The following is a 9,008-nucleotide window of genomic DNA, read 5'->3' on the forward strand; positions in this document are numbered from 1 at the left end:
ACAATTAATGCGCCTGCTGTACTTTCACCACGCCCCCGTGCTCACTGGACACGGCCCCGTGGTGGGCAATGGAAGCTTCTACAAGTTTGTCTTTTATGCTGCTTCTTGGGCACGGCCCCGTGCTGGCTGAGCATGGGGCGTGTTCAGGCTTCTGTTTTCTCTTCTTTGCTTTGGAGGATGCCGTTGAGGGTCCGGGCAGTCTTCTTTTATTCCTTTCCTTGTATTTATGCTAGAATTAGTTGTCTTTTTGTTTCTTTTGTGAATTTGAGCTCATTTCATCCTGAAAATACAAAAGGAAGACAAAAACACTCTTTTTCCAACATTAGTACTTAAAAAGGGTTAGTTTTATGCCTTAATTGATGTGATTTATATGTTGCATTTTACACACATCAAATACCCCCACACTTGAACTTTTGCTTGTCGTCAAGCAAAACTCTTTAAATGTGGCTTACACTCCCAAATGGAATAGGTAGAAGAGAATATTTTTGGTTTGTCATAGAGTGTCGGGAATCCAAAGATCTTTTTAGGTTTTATTTTTATTTATTCACAATCCTATTCGTCATGATTTATTGAGAACGTCTCATAGGATAAATTACTTATTTGGGCATAACATGCCTTTTTAAAATTTTATTTATATACAAGTTCACATACCTCACGGGATAAATCACTCAACACTCGGCCGTAGGTGTATTTTTAGTGAATCACTCGAGAGCGGCATGGAACTCACGCCTTCCATAGGCTTGCCAAGCAATCAATCCTCCTCCTTTTTAACTTTATACCTTTGTAAATATCAAGAGGACTTTTTGGGTGAAGGGTTAGGCTTGGGTTAAAGGTGGGTGGTTGGGTTAGTGGTTAGTAAAAGGGCGAAAAGCGTAAAAAGCGTCGGTTTTCGAAATTTATTTTTTTAGTGACTTTTTATTTTGAAGTATTCCTCCATACAAGCTTTCGTTTGTATAGCTTTGTTTGTTTTTAACTTCATCATCACATATATATATATATATATATATATATATATATATATATTAGTCACATAAAAGAACGAGCTTGCGAAAAACCGAGCTTTGTTACTAAAATAAGGGATGAAAAATAAAAAGGTTTTTTTTTTTTTTTTGGTGGGTAAAAAGGGATTTAGGGTAATGAAATGAAAGGTTTAGGCTCAAAGGGGTTAACTAGGGGGATTTTGGGTAGGTGGTAAAAAAAATTGAAAAATAATGGTGTAGAAAGAAAAATGGTTAGTCCTAATGCCTCCATCATTTACTTACTTGGGTGTAAGTTGGTAAGGACCGAGAATGAATCGTCGTGGCAAGTTCTAGAGTTGTAAGAACCAAGCGGCTATTCACACAAGAAACGAAAAATGAGCATTTAGTCTAAAGATGTAAATTTGTATGCTCAATGAAAAGGCTCAAAACTCACTTTTGTGGGAATGGGTTTTTAATGTGATCAAGTATATATAATTAAATTTTAACTAGACTTGTTATGCCGTTTCGTAATTTTCTTATGTTGGTTCTTGTTATCATGACGCTTTCGGTTGTAAATTTTTTTAAAAATATAACCTTATTAATCTTGTGATTCCCAACTTAAACTTTAGACAAGTAAAAATGAAAGGATTTTTGAAAAAATTTGGGGTGTTTAGCGGTTCCAATAGAGTTTTGTGTAAGGCTTGTTGTTAGGACTTGCAAAATTTCAAAGTGTTAGCTTCCCCCCACACTTAAATTACACATTGTCCTCAATGTGTCCCAAAAATAAATTTTTAGGTTGATTGGATGTGTGGTGTAGTGTTAAAAAGCAAAGATTTATGTTACTGGCAGTCTGGACACGGCCCCGTGGTGACCGGGCACGGCCCCGTGGTCAGGTGCCAGTAACAGAAATTAAAGAAATGAGACAGAAGCCTGGACACGGGGGCGTGTCTGGTGAACACGGCCCGTGTCCAGTTACCTGAACTAGGCGTTTTTCTGCAGGTGGTTCAGCACGGGGCCGTGTTGGTTGGGCACAGCCCGTGTTGAGCCTTCTGTGATGGAGATTTGTGTCGGGTTGCTCTATTCTTTGTGCATGGGGCCATTTTTCTCGTTCCCTTTTTCATCCATTACTACCATAAGTGTGTTTTATAACCATCAATCTTAGAAACCATCATATCATTGCAAACATAGAGAATTACATATAGTTAATCTAGATAACTAGGGGGATACATGAGGTTATCATAAAGGTTCTACTTATTTAGGAAAATTTCGGGAATAGCTTCCCGATGTAGTAAGACCCTTTAGCCGATGGCTCCTCGGTTATTGTTCAAAGCCACTCTTCTATCTCCCTTGGGAGGAAGAAAGCAGCTTCATTCTCTTCAGTGGCTTGAGGAGGAACATTCACCGGGACTCCTTGCACCACCCTTTGCTGAGGCCCTTGGTGCATGGCATACCATTCGGCCGGAATGATGACCTCGGGTACTACATTCCACGCTCTTTGGGTTATTACGGGAACCAAAGGCGGGGAGGCGAGAAGGTTTAACCTCTAGTGCAGGAGGTTCACTTCTCGCAGACAGCCTTCCAACCCCACCGTCAGATGATTAATACGGTCCACTAGCGCTTCTTCTACTCCCGTCATCTCGTCTATGGCTTCCCTTAAGGCGTAAACGTAGTTTACTAGGGAGTCTTCTGCTGTGGACGACCTTCTCCCATTTCGGTTATTTCTTGAAGATGATCCGCTAGTTCTGCTGGCCATTTTCTGTGGAAGAAACCGAAAATAACTGAATTTTTTGCCAAACAGCACCTCGAACACGGCCCCGTGTTCACTGAGCACGGCCCGTGTTCAGTTGTCTGCAGGATTTTTTGGCTAAGGATTCTTGGGTTTTAAATTATTTTCACATCTTTTAACTGTGGTTTAAGCTTAGATAATTCAAAACAAAGTTATAAAATCAACTTTAAACAAGAATCCATAGCAAATAATCTTACAAACCTTTCATAGAAGGTTGGAATCATGGGGTTTCCAAGCTTCCATGGAGGAGATGTTTGAAAAATTTTGAAAGGAGAAATGAACAAAAGTGGATAGGACAAGATGGTCCTTGGGAACCTTCTTTTAGCACTTACCTAGGATGGTATATGTGAAGATCCCAGGATTCTCTGTCTAGTGAAGTGGTCAAAAATGAGCAGGATTCAGGCTGCATTTAAAGAAAACGACAGCACGCTGGACACGGCCCCGTGTCCGCTGGGCACGGCCCCGTGTGCAGAGAAAATCCTGACACATTTTGTCCGTATTCTGACAAAAATCAGCAGAGAATCTTCTGGGTGGGCACAGGGTCGTGTTGACCGGACACGGCCCCGTGTTGGGAGGCTGTTTTATGGAGTTTTGTTGCTCCTAAGGATTTTATTTATATCGGGTGGTTCTTGATTTGTTGGAACAACCCTAAAGTGCCTAAGATACCTTAATTGTCCTATACTAAGGCGAGAACGCAAGAGGTTATCGGTGAGGGTAATTCCTATTTTCATTCTAGGTGGACAAGTCCAACCCTTTTCCGGGCTCTCGTTAAAGAAGGTGTATGCCGAATCGCTCAGGTCTATGTATGCATCGAACGAAGTTGATGGAGAGTCCTTCACGGCATAATCGGCACAGGGACGACTATCGTCCAAGTCTTTTCTAGGTATGAAGGTATTTTCGGGAGCAACAAGGTTGTCGGAATGCGGTTCCAACATTTCCTCATGGTCATCGTCTTGGGGTGGATCAATAAAATCCTTCCTAAGTTCCTTTGACCAATTTAGAATTGGTTCTTCTAGTTGAAATAACTCGTCAAGGAGCATTTCCCCTAGAATATCTGGCTGGGCGCATTCGAGGGAGAGATAGTGCTTATTTTTACTTTCGCCCCTCTTAAGGTTATAAGGAATCGGTGGGTCTATATAGTGGGGCCTATAATTTAGAAAATAACATTTTAATTCTTCATGTTCGCCTCCACATAATCGACACCACGTACCATAAGAGTTCCGAAAGTAAAAAGAATTACTATCACTCATGTTTGTGTCAGAAATTACCAACCGCCGGGATCTAACGGTTCTGTTTTCAGTAAGAGAATCTTGGGCACGGAGGCGTGTCGAGTGGACACGGCCCCGTGTTCAGCTTACTGTCTGACTTAAAACAGGATTGCCAGTTCTAATGATTGAGCACGGGGGCGTGTTCAGCGGGCACGGCCCGTGCTGAGCTCTGCAGAAGCTGAAAAACTAAGAAAAATCCTAAAAATTAAAAAGAAAAATAAAAATATGATTAGGCCGTTGATTCCTAACTTTCTTAAAATCCTTGTGTCCCCGGCAGCGGCGCCAAAAACTTGATGTGTGTTGGTGTGTATATAATTTAGATATATAATTAAGCCCTTTTTACACCTTTAGCCAAGTTTTAAATTTATAAAACACGATATTCACTAACACTAAACACACATATGGGCAAGTGCACCCATCGTGGACGTAGTATAGTGTTGGTAAGATACCGAGGTCGTCCAAGGACACAAGAGCTTTTAATACCGGTTTATCCTCAACGTCTAATCAAATCAAAAAGTGAGAAAAACGTTTTTAAACTAAGAAAATAAAAACTAACTAAATGCTGAAAAATAAAATAAAATAAAAACAGATAGACAAGATGAATCACTTGGATCCGACTCGTGTATTAGTATAACCTTTGATTATTTTCGCACTTTTGCACTTGTTTAAGAGATTATCTTAGTTATTGTAGTAGGCCCCTCTTTTGAAGGCGACGTTACCCTCAACCCAGTAGTTTGAGTCAGCAAGGATACAATCCTAAAGGGTCGGATTATTGGAAGATAATGAATTAAGTTATTAATGCAAATTATGGTAGGCCCCGCTTTTGGCGGTGACGTTACCCTCGACTAAGTAGTCTGAGTCAGCAGGGATACAGTCCTAAATAGCCGGGTTATAGTATTAATAGTAGTTAACTTATGAGGGGGTCAAAGAGTTTGGATCCCCGCCATCCAATACCTATGGGCATTGAAGGAGATCCTACTAAATTTGACCCAGGTCCCAAGCAGGACCTCTAAACGTTGAACAAGGGCAAGACCCTTACCAAACCGTTCCCTTAACCCCCGACCAGGTAGCTAACATACCTCCATATAGACCGTGGAGATATAAATGGTGAAAATATTTTATTTTATATAGACAGTAAAATAATGCCAAGACACCACGGACAAACGATAAGGAAAGATCACCTTCAACATAAGCAACTAGTTATTAAAGTCATTAATACAAAACCAAATAAAAAGTGCAAAAGATTAAAAATAAAAAGTATTATACTAAACACTTGTCTTCACCAAGTGATGTAAGAGACTTAGGCAAACATGGCCTTGATTGTCAAGAACTCTTACGATCAATCTTGGATCCCGAGACGACTCACACACTCTATGATGGAAAATGGATGATGGTGATGGATGATGGTGTTATGGTGGTGGTGGGTGGTGGATGAAGTGTGAGAGAGGTGGTGTGCCAAGGGATGAGATGGAATGAAACCAAGCACCCCTATTTATAGGCTGAACAGAAGGCTGGGCACGGCCCCGTGTCCGCTGGACACGCCCCCGTGTCCGTCTGACAGTCTCTCTCCTCATTAATTGTAATTCGCAATTACAATTAATGCGCCTGCTGTACTTTCACCACGCCCCCGTGCTCACTGGACACGGCCCCGTGGTGGGCAATGGAAGCTTCTACAAGTTTGTCTTTTATGCTGCTTCTTGGGCACGGCCCCGTGCTGGCTGAGCACGGGGCGTGTTCAGGCTTCTGTTTTCTCTTCTTTGCTTTGGAGGATGCCGTTGAGGGTCCGGGCAGTCTTCTTTTATTCCTTTCCTTGTATTTATGCTAGAATTAGTTGTCTTTTTGCTTCTTTTGTGAATTTGAGCTCATTTCATCCTGAAAATACAAAAGGAAGACAAAAACACTCTTTTTCCAACCTTAGTACTTAAAAAGGGTTAGTTTTATGCCTTAATTGATGTGATTTATATGTTGCATTTTACACACATCAGATATCCAAATTTTCTTTTGACTGTTTAGTAAAGAAAGCTATCATCTCATTATTTGCAGCGGAGGCGGAAGCAGCAGTGGAAACATTTCCAGCATTCGTAGTGGAAGCAGGAGCAACTGGAGGAGCAACTTGATTAGAGGACCCTGAGCAGTAAGCATTTGCTGAAGTGGGAACAGTCTTAGCAGATGTGGTATTGCGAAACATTTAAAAACCTCCTTGGGACAACAGAGCTGTGTTGTTATTGTTTGATGAAGTGGGAGCAACGGAAAAACCTGCGGCTAACATGCTGTTCTTGTAATTGGTTTCTCTTTGTTTATCATCTAGTTCACAAGCTTTGATATGAGAGATCATCTCTGACAGGCTGCATCTCGCGAGGTCTTTAGTTTTCTTGATCATGGCGACATGATGATCCCAACTCTTTGGCAATGCATTAAGAAGCTGTCTGTTGGTAGATGCATTTGATGTATGAATTTCTTCCATTTGCATTTGTGTTACTAACTTCACAAACCTCTGAATTTGATTGTCTACAGTTTCCCCATAAATGTGGTTGAAATTGTTGAAATTTTGTTGCAGTAGATTTCTTCGACTCTCCTTCATATCTTCATTTCCTTCATAAACTTCGATCAGTGATTCCCACAGTTCTTTGGCAGATTTGCAGGTGAGAAATCCGATAGCAATGTCAGGACCCAAACCCATAGTCAAGTATGAAAGTGCTCGGTCATCTTCTTCAACTATAAGCACATCATCTTCGGTATATTGATCTCTAGGTTTCTTCACCTTAACGCCTGGTTCAGTGGAACTTTCCATCATAATCTCCCTTGGACCCCTTAAGATACTTCGCCACAGTTTATAATCTTTGACCTTTAAGTGCTGTTCAAAGCGCCACTTCCACTCGGGAAAATCATTTGCATCAGTCAACTTTGGAATGCGTGTTGTGGTTCCAAGCTTTGAGTCCAATTCTTGTTGGTGATTAAGGGCAGCCAATTCAGTGTTATTTGTTGTCATAATTAATTAATCAATTAATTACTTTTAAATGGTCCAAAAATCTTAACAGTTCAACAGTCCAGGTTCAAGTAACGTTGCAAACGACATTGCGAGTCGAGACCACAATTGCGAATCGAGACTAAGAATCTGACAACTCGAGACCTGGTTGGTTGCGAGTCGAGACCAAATCCACACTAGTCGAGACAACGATGGTTGCGAGTCGAGACCGGAGCAAAACAATTCGAGACTGTTGATTGTTGCGAGTCGAGACTGAAGCAGGACAAGTCGAGACAATTATCGGTTGCGAGTCGAGACTGGAACAGTACAAGCCGAGACTGCTAATGGTTGCGAGTCGAAACCTGCAAAACAGATATGAGATAAACACTGTATACTCGTAATCCCGGATTTTCAGCACTTTTCAAAAAAAAAAAATTCAAAGATATCGCAATCTTTGAATTTTCTTTGATCACCAACTCCCGAGAAATCAGCTAACAAGATTCTGAAATCACACAAACCACAATCAGCAATATCTTTCAATGATTTAACGAAGAACAGTTTGAATGTTTAACAATTTTCACTGCAAAACAAACACCAAAACCGAATTAGTAGCAACTGATGTTCTTGAATCTGATTGATATCAAAACCGAACCAAGAATGGTTTCTTGGCTCTGATACCAATTGTAAAATCCGATAGGATCTCTCAATGATATCAAGAATAACTTGTGTAAGTGCGGAATCCAAACACAAGTGGATTCAAGAAAACAGTAAAATAAACAAATGCAATAATCTAAACAAAATACTCTTGCATTCACCTTGAACGATGACTGATACAAGATTACCGAAACCAAGATCTCGAGTGGCCTGTCACAGCTTCTATGCAAAACCAACAACCCTTAAACTATTACTAAGGGTAACTTATATACTACTATCAATGGACCGTAAACAAACCAAGGCCCACTCGAGATCTCCCAACCCATTACAAAGTTCGACCCAAATAACATAGTTAAACTAAACAAAATCAACCCTGTACTTTCATACTTCTCTATGTATAAACCTTAAGGTTCCAACATATACATCATAAATAGTTTCTGTTTTTGTGACAAAAGGAAAGGAAAGTGGATACTTACACTTTTTCCCTCCAATATAATGTCAAGAATCTGGGCCAAAAACTGATATTTTTCTGCATCATAGCTTCTATAATTTTACAAATGTTGACTTCATTGGTCTAAAAGAAAGTCAAATTTTGACTAGCTCATAGTTAAATACAAACTCTCATGCTACATCATTCTAGAATGGGTGTTCTAAAAATGGGTCAGTGTGTGTTATTTACACTAGACAACAGATTAAATGAGTGAAAATGTCAACAAAAAGGAACTTGGACTTATTTCTTATTCATGATCAAGTCATAAACTTATAATAAAGAACCTGTTTATTGAGTTATAAGTTATGGACTAACCACTGTCATCAAATGGAGATCTAACCTGTGTATGATCATCAAATGGACAAAATGTAATCCTAATCAACAACTAACATACCTGCACATAAAACCTGCTGAGGGGAAGTTCAAATATACCTGCTGATCAAGCTACCAACATTGACCTAGATTAGCTAAGTACTTGGTAACCAAGCTAACAACATACCCAAAATCATCATTTTACACAGAATGCATAAAGGATTCCAACAACACTGCATAAAGGTAACCAAGCTAACAACATACCCAAAATCATCATCATCATTTTAGACAAAATGCATGTTTAACCTACATATACATAAAGGATTCGATTAAATTAAGTTAACCTACATATTACACAAAAGCTAAATAACTACTAGAGTAAACATCCGCTCAACTCTCTGGTGGATAATGGAAGTTGAGGACATGTGTCACACCCCAACCGATGGCGGAAACATCGGGGCGCGGCACTAAGCGAAATAGATTGTCCAGAAGTTTCCATAACAACTATATTTACCATTTATTTAAAGCAACACGTCCCATACCATGTCATAAAAGATAATACAATTATTACAGA

Source organism: Helianthus annuus, chromosome 4, assembly GCF_002127325.2.
Source record: "Helianthus annuus cultivar XRQ/B chromosome 4, HanXRQr2.0-SUNRISE, whole genome shotgun sequence".
Classification (NCBI taxonomy): Eukaryota; Viridiplantae; Streptophyta; class Magnoliopsida; order Asterales; family Asteraceae; genus Helianthus; species Helianthus annuus.